Source organism: Vanellus vanellus (genome assembly GCF_965231255.1).
Source record: "Vanellus vanellus genome assembly, chromosome: 4".
In the NCBI taxonomy this organism is placed as follows: Eukaryota; Metazoa; Chordata; class Aves; order Charadriiformes; family Charadriidae; genus Vanellus; species Vanellus vanellus.
Window position 1 is genome coordinate 66,711,922 of NC_138909.1, and position 27,179 is coordinate 66,739,100.

At 35.3% G+C, this 27,179-nt stretch overlaps 1 long non-coding RNA gene across 1 annotated transcript; it reads left to right on the forward strand.

Moving 5' to 3' along the window:
• The first annotated feature begins 1,750 nt into the window (after positions 1-1,750).
• On the forward strand, positions 1,751-26,956 carry LOC309671435. Its single transcript, XR_014269135.1, has 3 exons — positions 1,751-1,785; positions 14,830-14,929; positions 26,942-26,956. It is a non-coding gene; the product is annotated as an uncharacterized lncRNA (long non-coding RNA).
• The last annotated feature ends 223 nt before the right edge of the window (positions 26,957-27,179 follow it).

The following is a 27,179-nucleotide window of genomic DNA, read 5'->3' on the forward strand; positions in this document are numbered from 1 at the left end:
TATTCATGGTTTAATACTGGCTTTAGTTGACTGTCTGAATTAATTTTTTTTTTTTTTTTTTTTGTTAGGTAATTGTCCTACAAAGCTTACAACAGTTTTGGGGATAATAAGGAATTGCATTTTACTTTTTATTTTTATTCCTGAGTATAAGATTATTTTAAATTGTTGGCAGTCAACTTTGCTTTTCCTTTATAGAGTCTTTTCATTTTTCATCATCCAGGTTATTATCCAGAAAACAAAAGTAGAACACAGTCCTTTAAGGAAAATTCAATGAGCTAAATCTTACAAAAGTCATATAGTTAAACTGTGATGGCAAAGAGACTTCTTCATTATGTAAGACAGCATAACACACATACTTAAATGTGTATTCTGGTTTAGAACTAATTATCTTCATTGTCTTCTGAATAAGACAGTCTATTTATTTTAAATTTTAGAGTTTAAAATATTTTACAAATTATTATTACATTTTCTTGTTGCACTTTGCTAAAATCACTTGTCATATTATTTCTTATTGCTGTTTCTTAGGGATGGAAATGCATGACAAACCTTTAAAAATGGAGTATGCTTGAATGTTTGTTTTCAACCTTTCTTCTCAAGTACTATTAAAACTACCTAATACTAAACATTTTTTACAGTAAACTACCCTTTGAAGGAAAATTATTCCCAAGAATTCCCCCGCCTTAGTAAGGTCAGCTAATGTTTTGAAAGTTTATCCATTAATAAAAAATTGTGAAAAAGAGAACCTTTTAATGCTGTTCAGTTTTTTTTTTTATAGACACTTTAGAAAACCTCACTAGCCCCACGTCAACACTCAGTATAATAACCAGAAGTGTCACCACTAAAAAATGAATTCAGGTATAGATAAAACATAAGATATATAGGCAGCTTTCTACTTACATTCCTCTCTTCAGCTTTTGCACACATACCGATAAACAGAAACCTGTCAACAGGGAGTCTTCAGTATCTAGTCAGCCAGCGTTTCCAGAAATTGAGCAGTAACGATGTTTGATATTCAGAAGTAAGGTTAATCACTGCCTAAGATGGAACAGTGGCAAATTAACAACATAAGTGTTAATTCATGGAAGATTTCATAAGTCTTAGTGTTAAACAAGGGGAAGTTTTGTCATTCCTCTTGTCTGGGGAGCTAAAATATAAAGATCACAAGACAAGTAAGAAAGAGAAGAAACAGATAAGAAAAACTATGATTTTACATTAGAATTTCTACTATAATCATAAATAGTTTTTAGCTTTATATTTCCTAATAAATTATCTTAGTTCTCAATCAAGCCAGCATTTCCAAGAAAAGCAAGTTTCTTTCTTTTTCTGAAACATTTATCACTCTTCTTGGCTTTTTTCATCAGCATAATGAACCTCTAAGAAATTATTTCTCCTTCCACCCTCAAATGGTTAAGATTTGTTTTCCTTGAGGTCTATCTACCTTTTTTCTTTCCTTACCATTTAGAAGGATTATTATTATTATTATTTAGAACAGATGGCTTGGATTATTCTTGCTGCTATTCACCTGCTCATCCATTGTTTCATAATGCCCCCACATGTGTACTGTTTCTTTAGATGCTTCAAGGAAACTCCAAGATCTGTTTAACCTGTTGAGACTGCTCAAAATTGCAGAGGTAATCCAGATACCCAGTCCGGAATGGTTGGTTGAACAATAAGGTCCCATTGTGAACAGAATCAGTGACCAGACCTCTCACTTGGAAAACATTCAGGCATCTGGAACAGAGACTCGGAAGGAACAGCCTGCCAAATCACCACAATGAATATCATGTGAGTTTAGTGTTTCTTTTGATATTTGGATATTTCTTCTTCCTAAGAGAAACAAGTAAAATAAATAAAAAGAGGAAGAAGGCTCAGGTGTTACTTTAAGAGCTTCCAACTTTGACTTCCTTTCAGGTCATATGGTATTTGTACCCTTCTGTGACTGCTCAGTTTTCCTTAAAATTGGGGCTGTTCTACGCAAACTGTGACTGTAAAAATCTGTCTGCCTTTTACTCTGAGTGTAAGGCTATGAATAGTGCCCTGACAATTTCTGACAACCCAGTGTTTGCACAGACTGAATCTACATGCTGAGGATGTTTTCAAACGTCACCAGAAATTATTTGTCATTTAAATTCAGAACCAGAACGTCCTCTCATTGCACTCAACTTCAGTGGGAGCAAAACTATTACTTCAGTAAGCAAGGTCAAAATCACCCTCCAAGGGCTGGAGTTCATCTTCTTTAACTTTAGAGTTGAAATATTCCTATAAATACCTAGCTAATATTCTCCAAGACAAATTTTAAAATGACTGATTAATACCATTGTTCTAATATGCAGGATCATAAAAGCTGTTCTATGAATTATTAAAAAAGCTTTGCTCTGAACTGAGATTTAATCTGGCAGTGTACCTCACCTGCTTGAGTAGTGATCCATTTGCCATCTTCTCTTCTTTTCAGTTTGTGTACATTTATGCAAAGGAGATGATAGTAGAAAGTGTTGATCTCTCTTTAGAAAGATAATGCTGGGTTTCAACTCAAAACGATAATGGGTCTCTGCATTCTCTCAAGCCTCTTAAATGGTAGTAAATCAGAAATTATTGGTAGTCTTTGAAATCATATTTAAGAGTTTAAAGTTTTACTGTCTATACTTTTATATTTTGACTTTGAAAAAATACCAGTATAACTGAAATGAATAATTTTCATGAACCATAAAGTATCAGTATTACATGCCATATATTTTTATTATTATTCAATATCTACAAAAAATGTATGCTTATAGAAACAATCCATGTCTTTCCTCAAGGTAATATGTATATAATAAACTATCTGAAAAGCTTAAAAGAAATCTGCTTTAGAGGGTATACACAGAAACACTACTCTCTCCTAAATTTCAGATTTGTTTCTGATGAATAAGTACTCCTCATCTTTAAAAGGTCCATTGCAGGCTGCCAAAAATCTCACAGTATGCTGTGTTACATTGTAGCGATCACATCCTGTTCTGAGTTATCTAGTTCGTGGCAGTCAGAAAAGAAAAAAAAAAAAAAAAAGAAAAAGAAAAGAAAAAATTATTTCCGACAAGTTTAATCTTAAATTTCCTGTAATCTGCTGAACCACTTTTAAGACATTGTTCAGACACAAAACAGTTAAAGTTGTGTTGCTCCTGAACGAGAGTAGGTATGATTTTTTTAACACAATTTATTCTACTTACAGTTTTGAAAAAAATGAAACTGATTTTTAAGGATTTTAAAATTTGAATAGGGTTTCTTCAGTTAATATCACAATTCACTTAACATTAGTCTTCCAAAGAGTTTGATAACAGGCTAGTATCTGTTTTCCTCTGAGACCCCCTTGTAAATTGCAATGTAACCTTTTACCTGACTCTGTAAGGTGCTAAACCAGACATATGTATCTTTCTGGGTGGACAAACATGTTTTTACAGAGGTTGGAGAACATTTTATTTTTTATTACCTGGGGAGGGAGTGTACACTGAAATTTCTAAGTTTGTGATGAAACTAAGATATTTTGATGGTCAAATATGATGTCATTGACCAGGAATTCTCACAAGACCTGATAGTGTTGATTCAGTGGGCAAACAAGTGGTAAGCAAGCTTCAAAGTAAATAAATGCAAATTAACACATCCAGGAAAAATAATAGAAACCACATATGTGTGATGCCGAACAGGGAATTGGTGGGAATAGATCAGGAAATAAATCTTTGTGTCATTGCTGACATGTATCTAAAAATGTTACTTCTGTACCTGGCAAAAGCCAAAAAGCTCAAACTAAGCCAGCAAAATACTGAGCATCATTGGGAAGGGAATTGAGAACAAGGAAAATCACATTTTTCTGTAGAAAGCCTTGGCATACTCACATCCTCAATTACTATAAAAAGTTCTGGTCTCTGCATCTGAAGAAAGAAGTAGTAGAATCCAAGATTGTCCAGAGAAAGGCAATTGAAAAAGTGAATGCAGTATCTGCTCTATAAGGAGACACTAATAGGTTTGTGACTATTCAATGCAACGAAGGGAAAGATAGGGTGAGGATATGATTTAGGTTAACAGAATCAAACCAGTGATAGACAAGCTGAGTTTAGAACACAATCCCACAATACTGCAGCTAGGAGACAGTCATTAAAACAGTTCAAGATCAGTTTAAAACAGTTAAGATAACACGTTTTTACGTAGCATTTAGCAAATTTTTTGAATCTGTTGCTGCAGGAGACTGTGGAAACAGATAGTATCTGCATGTGGAAAAAGGGATTAGTCAAATTTATAAACAAAAGGTCTAGAAGAAAATAAGGAAGATAATTTGCTTTAGTTCAGCTGTTGTGTGCTGTTGGGGGAGGGAGTGGAGAGAGTGGTAATGGGGGGAACAGACCTCAATTAATGGATAGGATTGCATGTTCTTCCTAAAGAACATCTGCCACCATCACAGGCAGAATAACAGCAAGAAGTACAACATATTTGACACAATATGACATCTTTTCTAGTTTTTTGCATGTTTTTTTCCCATGCCACATGACTAGAAATCCTCCAGACTGTAATGCAATCAATGAGTTGGCCTGTTGACTAAATCGGCCAAATTGTTTCAGGGCTCATTAAACAAACAACAAGCTATTTCTTACACAAACATGAAACCATACTTTTCAATATTTATCTCATCTGCAATAGTTAAAATATTCCTCATAATATGAATAGGAAACAACACATATACTTACTTGAATTACAGTAGGAAGTTTATCACTTTTACATAATGTTACTCTACATATTTCATTTCAAATTAAAATTAGAATATTACAGAAGCACAATTTAAGAGAATTACTAATGTATTTCTATTACTATTACACATAGAAAAAGAAAATTAAATTTTCTACAAAAAAGTACTGTTTAATTTGCTGAAATACATCAGTTAAAACTGAAATAAAAATGAGGATTTATTTACTGTTTCTAAGTACCGCAAACTCAAATAAGCTTTCCTGAGATACATACAGGAAATGTCAGAAAACAGAGGAGAAATGACATGTATGTAGATATGTACAGCAGTGGGAATAAGATCAAACTTAATTAATTGGAATTTTGCAAACTCAAAAAATTATCGAATAGATGATAACCTCGTGAAAGTTCAAGTTTAATGTAGAAGAAAGACTTTTAACTGCCTAAGGCTGCTTTGAAAACATGAACAAAAGTATGCTGGATTAGGTAGATTTAATGTGAGCATGTATACTTTTAAGAAGTTATACCTTTATTTTCCTTATTTCTCAAAATTATTTGTTAATGTAAACTTTACCTTAAAAATCAAGTAGAAACTTCAAATGTTTAAGCTGAAAGAATACTTATACTGCTTTTACTCAGGTAGTACAATGCTGTGATGTTAATTGAGAGATTGGAGTATCACAGTGTGGCAAGTGCACCTGCTCTAATAAAAGACCGGGGGTTTAGGACTGCTGCATCCTATCCTTACTTTTCATGCCCTTACTTTTTGTTCCTTTACGGTATAGTCATGAACTCCCCCTTGGGTGAGTGCTGACCATCATGTACATATACGTTGGTTCGGTGACTGTGGTTATGTATACACCTTGGTCGAGGGATAAGGAAGTTATGGCCCTCAGCCAATGGCAACTACCATGACCGAATATGGTCACAGATCAGATTTGACTAGGGTATAAATGGAGCCCCCAGGAGGGCAAATTGAGTTGGTCCTCCTTGGAGCAGCAGGTTTGTAGTCGGTGAGTCTCCCCCCCCTTGGGTCAGGATGCCACCAAAGGAAACTCCTTCAGGTTGAGAGCCCTCATCTTATAGGTGAGTGATTGTACACATTTTGGATCCTGATTTCTAAAGCTTAAGAATTCTTGAGTCAGTTGTGCAGTACTAATTCCTCATATATCCTGAACCTGTGGTTTACTAATATTATTGGAGTGTTGAATTACTTTGATAAATCTCATTGTTAGTTGGTTCTCTGCTAAATAATTTTGGTTAGAATAAAGTTTATTTTGAGTTTGTCATCTGTCTAATTTGATTTTGTAAACCTCTGCAACACACAGTTGATTTGGAAATGGAGATGAGATTGAATTTGTTGCAGATGTAATGAGTTGTTTCATTTTTTATAACATCCATTTTTTGTTAACTTGAAAAAATACAAGTGATATGGATATGTTAGAATACTAGCAGGAATATAAAACATGAATTACTGAGATTGAGAAACTCTTTCACATTGAAAAAGTGCGATGTTTGGTAAATTTGATATAGGTCATAGATATATCAACTTTTGAAAGACATTCATAAATTATCTATGACATGAGGTTGTCTTCCTCTTGAATCAGTTATATTTCTTATTGAGACACATGTGTGACTATCAGAACATATGCTACATGCATTATCTGCTCAAACGTGCCAATAAGAAAGAGTTCATATTGAGATAGATACTGTGTATCAACCAGCAAACAAAAGTAATTTCTTATCAAATTAGAAGTGTCGCTTATTGAAACTGGTGCTTCGCTTTTTTTGATATAGACATATTCGCTGTTCTATATATGTTGTCTCTGAGATCAGATGCATTGCTTATTGAAAAAGATGGATCTCTCTTTGCAATAAATATATTGCAAAGAATGCACTATATTAATACCCAAATATGCTGTCTAGTTTTAACAACTTGCTTCCTGATAAAGGAATATGTCTATGAATTCACTCTTTGACCATCTAGAAAAATGTATCAATTCGAACCCTCCAACGGGGCAAGTAACAGAGTTAGCTGCCTTGAGTGCTATAGCAATAAGTATAAGCAAGAGCCTCTCTGCATACCATGCCTCAGCATCAACTATAAACATAGGTCTTATCACTCGGAGAGCAAAGAGTTTCTGTACAATATGCTGCTAATTTCAGTAGTTAGAAGAGGCCTAGCTAAAAAGTAAAGTTATCGAACAGAATTTGTCCTGTTTTACCTCAAACCAGGACAGCTTGATAAATCTTTGGGTGAAGAAATTTTTCCTAATATCTGATCAAAACCTCCCCTGGTGCAACTTGAGGCCATTTCCCCTTGACCTATCACCTGTTACTCTGGAGAAAAGAGCAACATGCACCTTGCTACAACCTCCTTTCAGGCAGTTGTAGAGAGCAATAAGGTCTCCCCTCAGCCTCCTTTCCTCCAGGCTAAACAACCCCAGTTCCCTCAGCCGCTCCTCATAAGACTTGTGCTCCAGACCCTTCACCAGCTTTGTTTCTCTGGATACGCTCCAACACCTCAATGTCTTTCTTGTAGTGAGGGGCCCAAAACTGATCATAGTACTCGAGGTGAGGCCTCACCAGTGCTAAGTACAGGGGAACAATCACTTCCCTAGTCCTGCTGGCCACACTAATCCTGATACGAGCCAGGATGCTATCGGTCTTCTTGGCCACCTGGGCACACTGACGGCTCATATTCAGCCAAGCCTACATGCCGTCATTTTCAAAGCACGTGACTATACTTACATCAATTACTTAAGTGTGCTAAATACGCTTCAATATATTACTGATGGAAATTAATTTTTTAAAAAAAATGTAATAAGGGTCTGAATTTCACATGACAGTAAACCAGGAGTAATTTCATTGAAGTCAGTGAGTTTACAGGAAAAAAAAAAAAGATTGCTACATTGTGTTCTTGGGCATCAAAATTAATTCAAAAATGCTGCCCTAAGTACTGACTATTTTATTTCATAGTAAAAACCTATTAGCTCCATGAAAAAAAAATTTTTTTTTTTAAATTGTTTTTGCGAAGCATGTTGGATAAGTACAGTCCTAAGTTGTTGTCCTTCAATGGTTTGTGATAAACCTTAGTAGACGCATAATATTGAAATCACAGGTGAACAGCTGCTGGAGTAGCTATGATTAGCTTTTCTGCATTTACAGATTACCACTTCTCATTATTTAGTTACTTTTCCTGTAAACATTTTTTATTTACTAATGACATTGTGGATTTCATAAATTTCCATGGTATCACCTCTTTGGAGGGAGCTGAACTTGCAACTTTGGTGGGTTGATCCTGTCTGGCAGTGAAGCACTCACCCCATGGCTTGCTCATTCTGCTCACCTCAGCTGGAAAGGAGAGAGAGTAAGAGGACTACGGATGAGAAAACTTGTGGATAGAGATAAAGATGGGGAGATCACTTACCAGTTACCGTGGAGGGCAAAACAGTCTTGACTTGGAGAAACATAACTTAATTTATTGCCAATTAATATTCAGAGAAGTTACATATAATATATGTTAATAGTTTCAGTTCCCCTAGTGGTGGCTAACACATCTAGAACTGGATGTGGCAATCTCCAGAATTAAAACAATACATTAATGTTTCCTGTGCTGAGTCTTAAACTGAGATTTGTCACTGACTTATACCCTTTTCATATTGAGTACAGAAGGTGATTGGTGATTTTGGCTAACCTTTATCTAGGATAAAGTCTCCAAGTTAAGAGTACTTCCATAAATACACCTGAAAATATGAGGTATTGTAAACCACTAATAACTTAATAAAATTTAGATCAGCAGAATATCCTTAAATATTATGAAAATGCAAGAAAACTGTTTCTGTATGCCTATGCTTACTCATGGAGGGAAGTAGCTGAGTCTGCTTCCCATAAAGAAATGACCCACATAGATGGCAAGAGAAAAACTTTTTTCTTTTCCTCCTGTCTTTATTCATTTGGAATTCTGTTACAATGTATTTAAATTTTTTTCCTGGTATCTCTTAATAGCTTTTTCAAAATGAAAATATGTGGTATTACTTTAAGTTAGTAAACTATTATTCTAGTGACATTTTATCTTTTTCTATTTTTATGTAGTAGTCCTACGTTCCTTCCATTCTTCATCCCTTTTTTCTCATGTATTTTCTGGCATGTATCTGCTCTATCCTTCTTTCACTTCCAGAATCATACCTGGAGCCTAAGTAAATATATTGTGGTATTTTCAGCTGTTCTTCTATCAGAGACATTATTTATTCAGTGAGACTATTTTTGGAATGATAAACTAGGTATATTATAGTAAAATCTCTTTTTACAATATGTTGTCAGAACTGTATCTTTTATCTATATTATTCTAATAAATAATTAATTACAATCTTCCTGAACTAAAGTGACAGAGTACTTTCTCTTCCGTGCTTAAATTCAATTGACTGAAAATAATATTTAAATGTAAGAAATTCAATTATTTTCAGCCATTGCAGTAATCATAACACTTACAGTAGTATAAAGTAATGTCTAAGTTCCAAAAGGAAGGAAAAAAAAAATATATACTGGGTGCCCCTGCAAAGTGTCTCATTCATTTTTACTCTGGTTGATATTCAAGGAAAATAAAAGCCCTTATTCTAACTTGAACTTATTTCTAATTTGAAGCCTTTAATTGGTTTTCACATAAATCGGTGTATTGAGTCTATCTACTTGGGACACTAGCCTTGTAGGTTTAAGGCAATAACTTCAAGCCTTTCCAGCCAGTATCACCCACAATGTCTTTTACTTCTAAGTAGATTTGAATAGTTGAGGCAAACTGAAATTCTATGCAAATTCCCTTTTTTTTTTTTCTTTATATAATTCTAGGGAGATTACAAATGCATTATTTTGCCATGTAAATTACTTTCTGTGGAATATTACAGGTGCCAGTGTTGGGGATACAGGTTGATGGCAACTAGGAAAGCCCAAGAACAAGCCTTAGAGTAAGATGCATTTTGGCTACTCGAGAACAAGACCTAAAGTTTAGGGGCTTGTGCGAATTATTTAATCAAGCTCATTGTACCTGAGCACTGGTCCGCAGCATAACCTCACTGACCGAACTTAAAATATTTCTTCACTCCTCTGATAGGGCTGTTGCAAGATCTAACCTGCAGCAAGGCAGGTCTTTGTAAAAAGATAGGAAAAAAAAAGTTACATTAATCATTGCATGAAGAAGTAAGGAAAATGGATTTTAAATCTTACTCCTGATTAAGTTCTGCTATGCCCAAGGTCAATAGAAACTTTGAATGTTATTCCTTTTAGGTCTAAGAAAACATCATTCTGCTGGGCAATTTTTTTTGGAAGTTACCTGCAGCATACTGAAAACTAGTTCATTTAATATAAGGATTTTCTCATCCATTTCACCTACCCCAAATTGTGCAAATTAATCTTTAAACTCTTCCAGTTTCTACAGGGTTTCTTTAAAGGGAGGCAAACTAATAAAAGCTATACATATGAAATGTTTCCCTCGTGTCTCTTCTAAAGAAAGCAACAGAACCAATAAACTATATTACAGCAGAAGTTAGAGTCCCCACAGGGAGGCCTTACCTGGTAGAGCACATTTGGAGTGTGCATCTAGCTAGCACTTTTAATTAGTGTAAGCTTGCAGTGGACCTAAATACCTCTTTTCAAATTCATTTCAATGATTTTTTAAATGCAGTGATACCAGGGATAAATCTGACCTTCCAGGTTTAATTCCTACCATATTAGATCATAGAATCACGTAGTTTAAAAGGAAAGACAGCAGTTACCTAGTTTTACCTCTAGCACAAAGCACATCCAGTTGGAACACGTGGCTCTCAAAGCAATGTCCAGTCAAGTTCTGAAAATGTCCCAGGGTGGAGATTCACAACCACTCCAGGAAACCTGTTCCCATGTGTGACCACTATCATAGTAGATCTTTTTTCTTCTGACCTAGATTTTCTCATATTCCAAGCCTTGTTTCTAGGTTTGTTCGTCCTGTGGTCCAGTCCTCTGACCACCTCGGTGGTCCACCACTGAACTTGCTCCGGTTTGTTAGTGTCTTTCCTGTATTGGTGAGGACAAAAGTCAACACAGCACTCAGCACAGAGTTTCACAAGTGATGAACAGAGAGGAATACACTTTTTATCAACTAGGCCATTATGTGATTGGCTGCAGGGACATCCTGCCGATTCATATTCGACATGTTCACAACAATCTTCAGACCTTTTTCCGCATCATTGCTTTCCAGTTATTCGTCTCCAGGCCCATACTGTTTCAAAGGTTTAGTCCATCCCAGATAAAGGCACTTTACATGTACCTTTGTTGAATTTTGTATATTCATTATCAGAATATATCTCAGGAAATGTCTTCTATATATTATTTACATAGAATGGTATATTCTACATAGAAATGGAACCACATTTTGTGTTTGGTTTTTTTTTTTTTCCTAACATTTTACCTTATGTTTCTTTAAAACAATCAAGCTGAAGTGTGGAAGCAAGTATTTTAAACAGATCACATTGTGAATAATAATTTGTTGTGATATTCCTGAAAGATATTCCTGTTTCAAAGTTAAGTATATGACAATAATTTTTCCATAATGATCTTATTGACCAAAAATGCTGATTGAGAAATATTACTTGTAGAAATAGAATAATGTCCATTCTTACTTTCAAACTATTTTCCTCTGTGAACTAGGATGAGAGAAATGATCATTAGATGCACTGGCAGAAACATATTTTTAGAATAAACTAACTGCTAGACCTTGTTGATATGTTACAAGATGTATTTGATCTGTGTCAACACAATTTTCTTGGGCTTTGGATATTTTAATTAAGCATAAGATGTTCATATTATGTGTGACCTTTCGTGTGTTTATCCAAGGCGAGAATTATTTTGTAGTGTCAATAAGCCATTTAGAGAGCATCATGAAGATTATAAACGTAACAAAACAGTATTGGTTTTGCTAATATAATATAGTAGCAATTTCTCTTCGATTAAAATATCTGACTATACTAAAACGTCTTCCTGTCTGCTGTGCTCATACAGAAAGAATTATTCCTGGATATCCTTCCTTCTGTCCTTCCTTCCTCTGTTTTCCATGCCATTATATCAAAATTCTTTTACCAGGTGTATAATGCTTTTTTAGCAAAGTTGAATCTTTGAGATTAACAATATTTCCTTTGTTTCTCAAAAACAAAGCCCTGATTAGCTCTCAAATGCTACCCATCAGTGTCTTCAAATAACATTTTTTTACACCAAATCCAGGAAAAAAAAAAAAAACAACCTGGGTGCTGGGCTTTTGTTTGCTAATGTTAGCTAAGATTTCAGCTCTTTAAAGTCTTTTCTGCAGAGACAGGGCTCTTGAACAAGAATCCAGTACCTTCTCAGGCCTCTCTAGCCTCACTTCTATTTCTTTTTCATAATCATTTTTCACAAAATCCAGTGATCTTTTCCCCCTCACCAAGCTTTTTGATCCTGCCCTGTGGTATCTCCCTCTAGTCTTGATCTATTTTTAAACCAGTCTATTCAAAAACTTATGCTCAGATGTCTGGATAGTCTGGATAAATCTTAGACAAATACTATATCAGGGACACTGGCTTCTGCACTATTTTGTTTTAAGTCTATTGATGCTTTTCAACAAAAATGACAGCTCATTTAGCTTATATTCCAGTGTCGTGGTTTAGGCCAAAATCCACTACTGGGGACCTGGGGGATCCCAAACGGGACCGACAGATGCTCCCCTCTACCCCTCTACAAAGAGAGAGGCAGAGGAGGAAAAAGAGACTTAAGAGTTTAGAAGGAACTAAACTACTTTAATGAAATATTAATAATAAAATAAAAGGAAATAATGAAAAATGTATACAAAACCGTATCAAGCTCCCAAGATGACAAGGCTGGCACTGGGGCAGTCCCAGGCTGGACTCAGTGACGGACGGGAACTGGATTCTGGATGTGGATTCAGGATCGGGATCACAGGCAGCGAACAGAGTCCTCCTCAAATGTCGGCCATTGAAGGAAGAGCACTGACCCTTTGATCCCTCAGCTTTTATACTGAGCATGAGGCAGATGGGATGGAATACCCTGTTGGTCAGTTTTGGGTCACCTGTCCTGTCTGCTCCTCCCCTCAGGTGGGACCCCACTATGCTTTTCTGGTTCCGACCCTCCAACGTGGCAAATAACAAAGTTGGTTGGCCTCGGGGGTTATAGCAATAAGTGTAAGCAGGAGCCTCTCTGCATCCCACGCCTGGGCATCAGCTATAAACATTGGTCTTATCGCTCTGAGAGAGTGAACACTGTCTGCACAATATGCAGTTAATTTCAGTAGTTAGAAGAGGTCCAGCTAAGAAGCAAAGTTACTGAACAAAATTGGTTTTGTTTTACCTCAAACCAGGACATCCAGTTATGATTCCAAACACTTTTTGCGTATTATCCAACTGCAGAACTTTCATTGACATCAAATAGAGTTGTTTACATAGATTGAAAACAGGTAGCAGTCTTTTTTAGGACAAATTAACAATCTGAACTTTATGGTGAAGTTTGTTCCTCTTTTAATACCAGTGATAGTGGATTTAAGAAATTTTGTTCAAATTTTGCAAGAAGTGATTATAACTAGGCCCGGTCATTTATGTCAGATAAGTGCATCCATTGATTTACCAGCAGCTAAGCTACGTAAGTGCTCCTACAGAATTATTAGTAAGTTACAGAATTATGAATAAGAGAATGTCTTAAAAAATGTTTCCAGGTCTAGAATGTATATAAAATAAGTAAAAGTTGGTAACTGAAATACGAGCACACCTTCACATAATCCAAAATGGCAAGTAGTCTATTGCCTGTTGTAATTGAGCATCCTTAATTGTTACATCTTTAATACTCTCCAGTAATGTGCAGCAGTCCTCACAACAATAAGAAATGTCAAGAGCAATTCTACCCACACAGAACACCAAGAAAATTAAGTGAAAAGAAGAAAAATACATAAAATGTTGTTATAATATTCTCTATGAACAGGCATTTAACTTCTGGAGGAATAAAAAATTAGTAAAATAAAGACATAGCTTCCTCAAGGTTCTAATACATTTTATATTATGTGTGTTGCATTGCTAAGCAACATGAGAGTATTTCAAACTATTGACTCCCTAATGGGAGGGAGTAAGGAAGATGGAGGCAGACTCTTCTCAATGGTGTTCAGTGGCAGGACAAGAAGCAATGGGCACAAACTGAAACACAGAAAAATCCACTAAAACATAAAAGAACTTTTTCACTGTAGGTATAGTCAAACACTGGCACAGGTTTCCCAGAGAGGATGTGGAGTCTCCATCTATGGAGATATTCAAAACCCAACTGGACTTGACCCTAAGCATCCTGTCCTAGCTGACACTCTGAGTGTGGGATTTGAACTAGATGGGACCTCTCCAGAGTTCCCTTCCTACTGCAACCAGTCTGTGATTCTATGACACCTCATGGGGGAAAAAAAAAAAAGAATTAAAGCAGTGAGTCATTATCATTACGTCACCCCAAAATATAACTCTATCCTAATTCAAGGCGATGAAATAATCCATAGCTGTATCCATGATTGAATGTGGAAGCACACAGTATTTTGATAGAGATTTAGTTCCAAGAAGATGTTCAAATAGATATTTGAAATTAAGTAAGCAGTTAAACAGTGTCTCTCATCTTTGTTCAGGACATTCAGCCTGTTGTGTTTTGACATATAAATGATATATTTCGTACATAATCTCCTTGATAGCTTAATATGTTTCACTTGTATTTTCCATAAGACTTTAAGGAAGATATTCACTGAAGTAGTGTTGGAAGTTGCTTAGTATCCTCTCTTCTGGTAAGTTGTTTTAGCATAAAAATCATAACAAGCTATGCATTTGACTACGTGAATCAGACCAACATTTACATTCTTCATCATTATAATGCCTTTAGGTATTTTTATCAATAACACAGATTAAATATTACCCACTAACTAGCAGAAATAATTCAAGCCTCAGTAAACTATATTTTGTGAATGAGTAATGTTGAGATGGGAAATATACCAAATGGTACTGAAATAACTGGCAAAGGTGAAGTTTCACAAATTTCATGTTGCTGAGCATTCAGTCATTCAGATACTTTTTCAATGGTCTCCTGTCACAGAATAAAGACACTGCTTCTATTGTTTGAAGTGGAGAGCAGCATGGCATTATTTCCTCTTTGTGTTTAACGGATAATGATTGTTCGAGTTTCCCTACATTCTGTAAGTATTAATCTTTTTTATACTTAATGATATTTCTCTTTTACTTGATAAAAACAAACAAACAAACAAAAAACAACTTAATAAACAAAAGTGTAGTATATGTAGGGTATAAGCACGGCAGAAAAAGACAGGTTGGAGATTTAACCATACGTAGGCTACGTTTTATAATTTATAAGGCTAAGGCACCTAAACCCCGGTAGTACTCAGACTTTGAGAGTAATTAAATCCTGAATCTTTTTAACCTAAAGGAGACATTAATGTGGTTGAGACTTGCTTTTTACATTTATTCTTGTTGTTTCATTTAAAACTCAAAGGATTCTGTTCAAGTTTTCTGCTTTAAAGTCCAGGATATTACTTTTACGCTACTCAGAGTGAGAGGTAAACACATACACTGTTGCTTAAAAAGGATATGAACCTATAGTTAAAAGTATAAGAAAATCCATAAAAAATTCATATGATTTTATTTTTGGAAATTTTTGTTGTTGTTGTTTTCCTATTGGTGGTAAATAGAAACCATAGAATGAAAATGTAAATAATCCCACTAAAATTAAGATGATAATGTATAATTCAACAAAATAGGAATTAAAACTCATAAAATTAAAGTTCTTTTTTGAACCTGAGTTCAACTGTAAGTTTGCCATGATCCCTGAATAAGTGATGATGCAGTCTTGCTATGTATGGTCTGTGATTCAAACCTTCACAAAAATAAACCCTTCCGTTAGCAATTTTCTTGCTGGGAAGGAACATTTTGCAGCACGATTTGGGTCAATCTGCAAGTATGTCTCTCAGGCTTTTCAGCTGTGTCACTCATACTTTGCAGCAAACTGAATAAGTGGAGTAAAAAATCTGCACATCCCAACTCTAAATCTGCTTCCATCCCAACTCTAACAACAAAAGAGAGAGAAACAGATTGGGCCATCATTTGGTTCTGTAAGACCAACAGTAACTCTGTCTGTAAAATGAAATTAGTCAACTAAACTCATTTGCAGATAACTATCTGACATTGGAGCAACAGGATACTTCCTTTCATGGAAAAACTGTTTGAATTTCTTGTATAATCACTAATACATCAATTATGACATATAAAAAATAAGTTATGTAAGACTACTTCTGTAAAAGCAAATAACGTAACATGGTATTCATACTACTGAAACACCTTTCAAATCATAAGAGCTTGGAATGTAAGAGAGTGCAGAAAAGAATATAAATCAGTGGTTTATTTATCTGTCATTTAACAAAAAGCTGATGAATTATTCATTTTAATAAAAAATTAATCATAATGTATGTTATCCTAAGAGGAAAAAATAAACAATTTTACTATGTTTCAGTGATAACCTACAGAGTATGGAATGTTAATACAGTTTTATTCCCAGCTTTGCATAAGAGTAAGAACTTCTTGGAACTCAAGATATTTAGAAAAACGGAGAAAAAAATAGTTTTACCACTAACTGTCTGGATATGAAGACCCACTGGATACTGGGGAATTGGGTCAGTAGCTAAGTACCAATGCACATAGTGCGTAATTTGGTAATGCTGTATTACAAAAGCAAGGCTAGTCTGTTTTTATCTTTATCATTACATTAAAAGGAGTGAGGGGCTTTCTCTTTTTACCTTCCCTGGGTTTTCTTCCACCAAACTGAAATATTCTGGTGTAAAAGAAGAGACGAGAAACTGCAATTAATTAAGAGGGAGAAAGTGATAATAAACATGTGTGCAAGCATACTGAAGTGTAATGTTTCCACTTCTTTTTTTCACTAGTACTCTGGAGGGGAAAAAACAGAGAAAATGTGACGGCATAACCCTTTGCTGAACTGAGCCTCTGGAGTTCAGAAGGAAAATGCATATGGTATAAAATAGTCATGCTGATGACACTAGAATTATCTATAATAATTTAGGTTATAGTGCTATCTTCCTGAGGCAACAGGCTGTTTGTACCAGCTCTTGTCAAAAATCAGGATTCATTTGTACATTCTTGATTAGTGACACATATTAAGGTTTCATTTTATTCTTTGTACTTAAATTGCATTTTGCCTAGGGCAGTCATTTAAGATAGAGTTCATTAAAGTATGTTATTCCATTTTAGTTTTTGTGTAGAGAGCAAAAAGAAAAAAAAAAAAAACAAACCAAAAGCTATGCTGAGAAGTGAAAGACTTTGATACGTAATTTCTTTTGACAACTATACTGTTATAGCAGCAAGATAAGAAAAACTATTTTGACGGGGCTTACACAGAAATTATTATTTTTTCATTTGTATTACAGCAACGGGGGAAAATCTGGGGTTTTTTTTTTTTGTTCTATCATATATCAAAAGAATTAGTATAACACTTGGGCATATATTTTTCTAAAATATTTCAATTCCATTGGATCATCTTTCAATTCACATTACTTTTAAATATCCAATTAAAATTTTTCAGTCTTAGAAGCTGAAGGGGGTTAAAGTTAGTTATATATTTTTCAAATTGCAAAATGTCTTAAATCTTAAATTATCTATAAACTTCTAAGGTCCTTGGACTATTTCTTTCAAATCCCCAAAAGGTGATGGAGAAAAGCAAGTAACAGCAGTATCTATTCTGTATCCGTGCTGGGTTGTAGGCATTGATTTTCAGACACAGGCTCTCTCGTCTGCACTGGCAGTTACAGAATGCACAATGGTGTAGCACTATAGTTAAAATGATTAACTTCTGTAAAATCCAACAGGACTATCTTTTGTTTTTAATGAATTTCACTTTTTCCTGGCAATTTAGCACCACTCATTGCATCCCTTCGGCACTGATTCTTGCTTACTAGGTTAATCATTACAAAGGTAAGAAAAGCATTGTTATAATTACATTTGCTACTCCCTTTCCTACTTACTGAGGATCTTGTTTGCTCTCTATTCACCCATGGGTCAGTGGCTTTAGTCAGGAAACATGAAGTCTCAGTTCAAACTTATTATGTGACAAAATTGTTCATTTGAATGAACGGACAGAGTCTCAAAATGAGCTCAGCACAAGCAGTTAGTAAAAAATGACTATATAGCCTGTCCATTTGGCTGGAAACAAAAAGTGAACCTTGTAACGGCATTTATACCTGATTTAGATCTAGGTGGACTTCCCTTGTACTGCATTAGGCAGTAGCTACCAGTTTTAAATATATATATAAGCAAAAGTCTTAACTAGTGAGTTTGAAACCACTCAGCCTGTGTTGTTTCCTCCAAGCATAGCACCATCATTTTAAAGATAAAAGTATAGAGTACTTCAAGCATGAAATGAGGGAACTGACATCAAGAAATAAAATTTGCCATTCGACTGCCACTGTGAATAATAAAATGATTGAATATCTTTTGATGTGAGCCACCAAATTGCAAGACTGAAAAGCTTTACACAGTCATAGAGCTGCTGTTTCTATCTATAGCAAAAGACAGGATTGCGGAGATACTGAGTAAAATGCAGCTGAGCAAGTTCATTGAACACCTTATTCAAACACTGTTGTGGTGCACCAAAATCAAAGAATCAGTGTACAGATCTAATCAGGTGCTTCTATAACTTTTATCTGCTGTTGGAAGATGCTTCTCTCACCAAAACGTTTCTCATCATTTAGCAACTCCAAAATGCATAGAAAAGATACTCTGCATATTTGACGATTTTCAATAGGGAAAGGATAAATACTTGAGAAAGTGTATTGAGCTACATTCAGGTAGTACACTTTTAGTGACAAGAAGCTTTATACATGTTTATAAAGCAACCATTAACATACAACTCGAGCAATAGTCATTGAAAGTACTTACAGCTAAGAAAGTGGCAATGAACAGGAGATGATGGACACTTGTCTTTGTAAACTCATTCTCTCTTTCAAAGCACTACTAATGATCTGTCTGGTTAGTTCAGCAAAGTTGGATTTCCCCCCCTCACCCCCATCTTTCATATCTCTTTGAAAGAGTGTCACCTTGAAATCACAATCCGTCTTTGCTGCATTGTTACTTAAATAATTTATCATGACATCACAAACACAATTTAAAACCCTAAGAAATAGGAGACAATGGTCAATATACATAGAAGAAGGGAAAAAAGGGCTGGGGGGAAAGCCTCTATTGAGAAGGTTTAACTGCAAATATGTTTCATAAGAGAAAATAATTTTGACAAAATTGAATTGACATGTAGTGGAGACACAAAAAAGGAAACAGGCACTTTTTATATCTCTCCTTGCTCATTATGAAAAGATGAGTATTGAAGCACTATGTTCAGATCTCATTGCCAGAAGATGATAACTTTGATTCTAATGGTGAAGAAAACAGAGAAGTTTTCTGAATCACCCAGCTGAAATATGAATTATGAATATCATTGGCTGAAATATGAATTCTAGACAGGATCTTGTTTGATCCTATTAAGAGGAAAAAAAGCATAGCGTGAACTGGAAAAGAAAATACCTCCACAATCTGAATAGCTGTAAGCTATCTATGAACTTATATGAATATTTCTCTTCAAAGAAATCTCTTGTATTAATGTAATTAATATAATTCTGTAAGTAGACACTTGATGCTGAAGGAAAATTCTTCATGTTTTGTTCAGAAAAACACAGTGTAACCCATCCAATTAGAAGCAAAGGACAAAATTGTAAATAAACAAAACATAAAAGTCTTTTTCTTTTTGGTTAGAGTTCACAGCCATCTATATGTGTCAGATCAAAAATGGACTCTGTACCACAAAAAAAAAAATAAATTAGGGATTGGCAAATTTAAAGTCATTGAAAATGGTTCCTCTAGGGAGTGCTCAATTGACAATGTCTCTAAAGCATTACAAGTTTTGTCAAAACTTAAAAGACATCTGTTTCTACCGTCATCTTACTTTGTCAAGCTGTTATGAAACACCTAAGACCAATGACTGCAGTGGGCACCCATCTTTAGTGCCTTTCCACAGTCCTCAGTCTTTGCCCTTAGGTACATCATCATTTTCTCTATGTGTTGGTCCATGCGATTAATTTGTTGGTTTGTTTGGCTAGTCTTTAGAAGTTCAGTGTCTCTAGGAAGCTTTCGCTCTTCTGGAGTATTAATGTCAAATGTTTCTTGTGTGTCAATTAGAAGCCCAACTAACTCTGCTTCAGTCTGTGAGGTACTTTGAGCTTCACTGCAACACTAATGACTATGTTCCATCATGGTAGATTCAGCAAGAGCAGTAAGGGGGATTTATTCCCCTGTTCTTCTCCCGTAAGAGGCCTTTCCTTTGATTCTCACTAATGGTCCCTCCATTAGTTTGCTCCAAACCTACTTTTTGTTAGAATTATTGAAATTGCTGTATTGCAAGGTGTAACTTGATAATCTTCAACTTTTTTATAAATGTGCCTTGAGATAATCTATCCAATTTGTTATTTTAATAAAAATTCATTCTTTATTCCACACTCACAGAGCAAAAAATAGTAAATTCTCACAAAGGAAAAAAAAAATACGAAGGATCTTTTTTGTCCAGAAAAAAAGAGAAAAGGTCCAGTATTTTCTCTGCCAGTCCTACCTTACCCCAGTCCTACCTTACCTAGTTAGATACTTATACCTAGGCACCATTGTGAACAGAGGTTGTGTTTAACCCCAGTAGGCAGCCAAGCACAACACAGCTGCTCGCTTACTTCCCCTAAGTAGAATGGGAGAGAAAGTTGGAAGCGTAAAAGTGAGAAAATTTGTGGGTTGAGATATAGACAGTTTAATAGGTAAAGCAAACACTGCGTAAGCAAAGCAAAATAAGGAATTTATTAAATACTTCCCATTGGTAGACAGGTGTTCAACCAAGTCCAGGAAAGCAGGGCTTTATCACATGTAGCAGTTACTGGGGAAGACAAATGCCATAACATGCTTAGGGACATGGTTTAGTGGTGGACTTGGCAGTGTTAGGTCAATGGCTGGACTCGGTGATCTTAAAGGTTTTTTCCAACTTAAATGATTCTATAATTGTACAACTCTGAATGTGACCCCCTTTCTCCTTCTACCCCCAGCTTTTATTGCTGAGTAAGATGTCACATGGTATGAGACATACCTTTGGTCAGTTAGGGTCAACATTCCCAGCTGTGTCCCCTCCCAACTTCTTGTGCAGGTTCAGACTACTCACTGGTGGGTCAGTGTGAGAAGCAGAAAATACCTTAACAGTGTGTAAGCAAAGTTCAACAATAACTAAAACATCATTGTGTTATGAATACTATTTTCAGCACAAATCCAAAAAATAGCCTCATACACAGCCATATTTATTAATATGACTAAATTAAATGTCATATGTGTGTACTGTGTATCTCAGGGGGTTTTTTACTAAATATATTTCAGTCTGCTAACATTCTGTCTAAGTATTTTCTAATATTTATTTGAAAACAAACAGAGAAACACTGGTCTTAAATCAATAATAAGAAAAGCTGAATATAGACTCATGAAAAACCTTTATTACAAACACAGCACATGCTATCTTACAGTATCTTGTATAAACCATTATTGATAAAGATCAAGATTGCAGTATTAATCTGTTTTTTCACTTGTGTGGAAGTAATAATAAAAATTTAATACCTCCACCCCCCAAATTAAAGAATTTTTTTTTTTCTGTAAAGGTAAAATCCCTCAAGCTGGGAATGCTTGAAACATTCTGAAAAAGAACAAATCAAAACTGACAGAGTTAATGTAAAGAAAAGAGGCCAGTGTGGGCTATGCAATTTCTTTTTTGCTGACTTGTACAGAAGCAAACATCAGTCTGTAATGAAGCATTATGACACAAAATAACAGGGGATAGAAAGAGGTAGGGGGCTAATGCTGGGCGAGAAATCTTCCTGCAGCTTTACCAAAAGTTTCAAAGCTGCTTACTGACTTCTTTTGCTAGGATAAGCATGAAGCAGCTTAACAGCTCAATTGACAGTGTTATTGAACATGGAAATTATAAAGTAATATTTATTAGCACTGTGAAGAACCCTGAGGTAAATGAGAAATTAATATATACAAGTGTTGCAATAAGAAGCAGATTTATTTGCATAAGTATGCTAGATTGGTGAGTAAGAAATATAAATAAAAACGTACTGAAAACAACTAATCTCCAAAGCCAAAAAATAACTTTGTTTTAACAGATTTTTAATCTGCGTAATCAAAAATTAAAATTTTTAAAAGAACTTGCAATAGAAATTTGACGACAATGAATTAGGTGGATATGTTTCTGAAAGTCCCTCCTTGTATGATTTTTAGTGATATTTTTGCAAGACTGTGGAAGTGGCATATCAAGGAATATATTCCCAGTGGAACAGTTTCTTTTCATGATTTGGAGGAGATAGTTAAGGATGTTTGTTTGCAGTTTTTCCAAGTAGCAGAAAATACTAGGCTTTTGCATCCTTTGCTTACTTGGATACACCTCTTGAATCTCATCTGCACTTTAAGATGTACACCGTTAGTAAGCACCAGGCGGCAAAGTGGCTATATTGTACTATATAGATACAGGAACTACCCAGATCAGCTACTGAGACAGTATGAGAATCAGGTTAGCTTCCTATGCGTATACAGTGTATAGGAACTTTCCTCTTATGTCCTCTATGGAGGTGGGTCCAAAATCCCCAAATAAGGCTTTCTTTGGTATTCACTTTGATGGATGAAATGGTGTTGGAGGAAAGTATATATAACAATGACATTAGAAAGATTTTAGAGCTAGGAAGAAGGGTTGTTAGTGGTATTTCACTGAGTTACCGAGCTGTCCTGTGGACTCCCAAGATGATATATGAGCCCTACCTTAAGTTCAAAGTTGAACAGGAAAAAAATAAAAGAGGAGTGCCTGTTCAGGAAATTAAACTTAAAGGCTTGATCCAAGATTACTCAATTTCAAGGTGCATCAGTTATAGAAAACATGCCATCAAGATGTTTTATTGGCTAAAATAATAATTAATTATTAAAATTATTTTTGTATCCTGAGATTTTTTCCCAAGAAAGAATACTTAACAGAAGCTTTTTTACTTCATAAGTTTAACAGACTTTATGAAGTAAATATCCTTAAATCCTTGAAAATTCCACCCCAAAGCTTTATCACTTCAAATGAGTATCATAGACATTGAGAATAAAAATTATTTTTTTTTAATAATTTTCGGTAAATTCAATTTAGTACAAAATTACTTGGAACTATCAAAAAAAAAAAATTATGAACATGTTAGATCATTTTATTGGATCATAGAATTAAAATCATAGAATCATAGAATCGTATAGGTTGGAAGGGATCTTTAAGATCATCAAGTCCAACCATCAACAAAACACTGCCAAAACCACCATTAAACCATGTCCCTAAGCACCACGTCTGCCCATCTTTTAAATACCTCCACGGATGGTGACTCCACCACTTCCCTGGGCAGCCTGTTCCAATGCTTGACAACCATCTTGGTGAAGAAATGTAATCTGCGGCCATTTCCTCCTGTTCTATCCCTTGTTACTTGGGAGAAGAGATCTACCCCCACCTGTCTACCACCTCCTTTCAGGTAGTTGTAGAGAGCATTAAGGTCTCCCCTCAGCCTCCTTTTCTCCAGACTACAAGACCCCAGTTCCCTCAGCCACTCCTCATAAGACTTGTTCTCTAGACCCCTCACCATCTTTGTTGCTAATTGAGGTAGGAAGGGGTCTCTGGACATCATTTGTACTATAGCACAAACCCCCAGCTCAAAGTGGGGTCAGCTAGCACAGGCTGTGTCCAGTTGGGTTTTTAATATCTCCACAAACGGAGACTCCACAGGGAAACCTGTGCCAGTGTTTGACCACCCTTGATAAAGGGTGATAAAGTGTAAAAGGTATTTTTTATGTTTAAGGGGAATTTACTGTGCTTTGGTTTGTGACTTGACCTGCCACTGAATACCATTGAGGAGGGTCTGACTCCATTTTCTTTGCTCCCTCCCATCAGGTATTTGTACACTTTGATAAGATCCCCCTCAGCCTTCTCTTCTCTAGGCTAAACAGTCCCAGCTCTCTCAGACTTTCCTCACATGAGAGATGCTGCAGGCCCTTCCAAATCTTAGTGGTCCTGTGCTGGACTCTCTCCATTATGTCCATGTCTCTCTTGTTCTGGGGAGCCCAGAACTGGACACAGCACTCCAGGTGTGGCCTTACTAGTCCTGAGTAGAGGGGAAGGATCACCCACCTCTACCTGTTGGCTGACTCCTAATCTAGCCTGGGAAGCTGTTGGCCACCTTTGCCACGAGGACACATTGCTGGATCATTTTCAACTTGGTGTCCACAAGGACCCACAGGTCCGTCTGAGCAAAGTTGCTTTCCAGCCAGTCATCACCCAGCATGTCTCCATGCATGGGGTTTTTCCTCCCAATATCCTTCTACTGAGTTTCTCCAGCCCAATAGTTCCTAAAAGATATTTTTAAGTATTGAAGTCTCAAATTAAAGGAGCTGAATTGGAACATACTGCATTCACTTGCAATCAGTAATATTCTCAAAGGATATAATTATTGTTATAGTTTTGGTAATATCATGATGCTTAAAGATCCTCATCAATGTCTGAATTATAGTTGCTATACGTGCTCCAATTCCACACCCATTGTTTTATCCATTTTGATTTGGGTTGTAATAAGGGAGCTAGACTGAATTGAAAGCTCTCTAGAAGGAAAATTTCTTTCATAATAGAATAGCCTTGAAGAATTTCTTCAGGTGCATATTTCTTATTGATCTGTCATCATCTCTTGATGTAGCCAAAAAATCCTAAAGCCTAAATTATTTACTGAGTCCTAAAACTATTAACATGATACAAATACTTTAGAAAGCACTGTCTTTTTTCCTAAGAGACTGACATTCATGAACTCGCTTATCATTCAGCTGATCAAAGCATTTTGTGGGAGAAGTGAAAAAGAAATGAATGAAATAAGCTGTATGAGGTGAGAAAGAAATAAGAATGATGAAGATGTCTTTGTTTAGGTGCCTGTAGGGAATAATCACAATGAAGAATATATTGGAACAAACACCACATCTATATAATACATAATTAGCAATTCTAGAGATACAGTAATAAAAGCAACCTGTTTAGTCAAATCCTCATCTACTTTAAACAAGATAAATGTAAAAATGTTACTGGTTTGTATTAGATGTATAGGATCAATTTCCCTGGTGGTCTAAATACATTCATTCCTAATCTAGAAACAATTGATATTCAATGATTAGAATTTTATTCTAAAGCTTATTTTAAGAGTCCATTTCTAATGAAACCAAAAGGTCAATTTAGTAATCTTGAATTAGAAGAATAAATGAATGGATGCCTGGAGTTTTCTTGCTTCACCAGATACAAGTTACAGTGATAAAGGTTACCTTCAGTGGAAATAAACCAAAGTAGTTGTGAAATCATTGGCAATTTGAGAGAGAGAAAAAAGACGATAATTAAAGGCCTTTCATATACCTTTGACATCTGCATTGATTATCTATTGAAAACACTACAAAGTACTTGGGAGAAGGAGGAAGGAGGCTTGCTCTCTACCTGTTTTTTATTCATGGAAGTGGTTCAGTGGGAGTCAAGACTCCAGATACTATATTCAGCAGCAGACATCACTCCACCACTACTGCTGCTCACACTTCAAAATATAAAGTAAAAAAATACATTTTCAGTGTGTTCAGTAATGGTTTTGCACAGATAAAAATTCAGTTTGCATGGAAAAGGAGGACCAGTGAAAGAATTAATAACAAAGAAAAATTCCTTGCAATTAATATTTTATAATGACATTCCTATGTGAAAATATACACGTAGGAAAAGATTACTAGATTACAGAGAAAGAATACCCTTTAAAAGTGTCACACTTATTTGCCTACAGAACATCAAGGTTCTAATTTGGCCACCACTGAGCTGAATATAATGAGTGGACTACGTAAATAGTCAGTGTAATAACAAAGGGATTCTAAGTAGGTTCATGGACAGAATACGATTCATAACATAAACACATTTGTAAGCTTCAACTATGTTGCTTACAGGCACTTGGGGTAAGATCACACATGAAAGAACCCATTTGTCTGTAGCCATTTAATGTCCACCACACAGTAGTCTAGATGTTGATTATAAAATTCAAATTATAAAAAAATATTTTTTTATTATTTTCATAGGTCCAGGTAGAATAATTTATTAGAACATAAACAGTGAGAAAAAAGTTTTTGAATATACAGTTTTCATTTTTAGCTGAATATATTGCATTGTTCTGTTGCTGTTGATTTCCTTACCCAGAAAAATTTCGCGTTTTAATGTTTATTTTTAGCAAATTCATTAGGATAAATTCTACCTGTGTGCACCAGAGTTGTCAAAAACCTTCATATCTGAGTGGGATATCTCTGCTTCTGTAAATGAAGACTCACCTCAAAACTTTTTGATCAAGCTGGGATTCTTTGCATGACTTAAGAGGGTAGTGAGATCCAAGTCCTAAATATTTCACTGGAATCAGTGGAAACAGTGAAAATTTCATCTAGAAACTAAGGCTTTGCATTAGAAGAAATATTTATAATTTCTATTAATATTAAAGTATGTTTGAATTAGACATCACCAGCACAGTAGAAAAATGCTGTGTAAACATTTATATTTTTCATTAACTAAGACAGATGTATCACACCTTTAACCATGGAATGTTTCTATTCTTGAAGAAATTAGCAGAGGTTTTTCAGCAAGACAGCTTATTTATAATTGTATGAGCTCATAATACTTACAATAAATGTACTGGTTTTTTCTGTAAAATATCATTATAAAGTCATGATATCAAATAGCTTCATCATATTTTACAATCCAACAAAAAATAACTAGGTAGCATCTCTTTTATAAATATCACGTTGAATCTTTATTGTAACATCATTACCTCAAAACATCTAAATTCAGTTTTACTGCCAAAGTCTGGACATAGTCCAGAACAATTATACTTCTTTGATACATGGTATTGAAATTGTCTCTAACTTCCTGTAGTTATTTTCTTCTGATTTACAATTCCATTGCAAAACAATCAAAACACTACTAATAAACACCATATTTGATAGTTGCCCAGATATTGGTGTTTAGTTAAGCTTTCATTTCCCTTGTTTTTCAGTGGCTGAAATTTTCTTACTCCAGCTCCAGGAGGACTTGCGCTCCCAAGCTCTCATCCTGCTAGGTGACTTCAACCACCCTGACACCTGCTGGAAAAGTAGCACGGCGAGCTGTAGGCAATCCAGGAGCCTCCTAAAATGCACTGAGGGTAACTTCTTAAGCCAGGCAATAAACAGCCTGACCAGAGGAGGGGTGATACTGGACCTGATGGTCACCAACGCAAGTGAGCTAATTGGTGA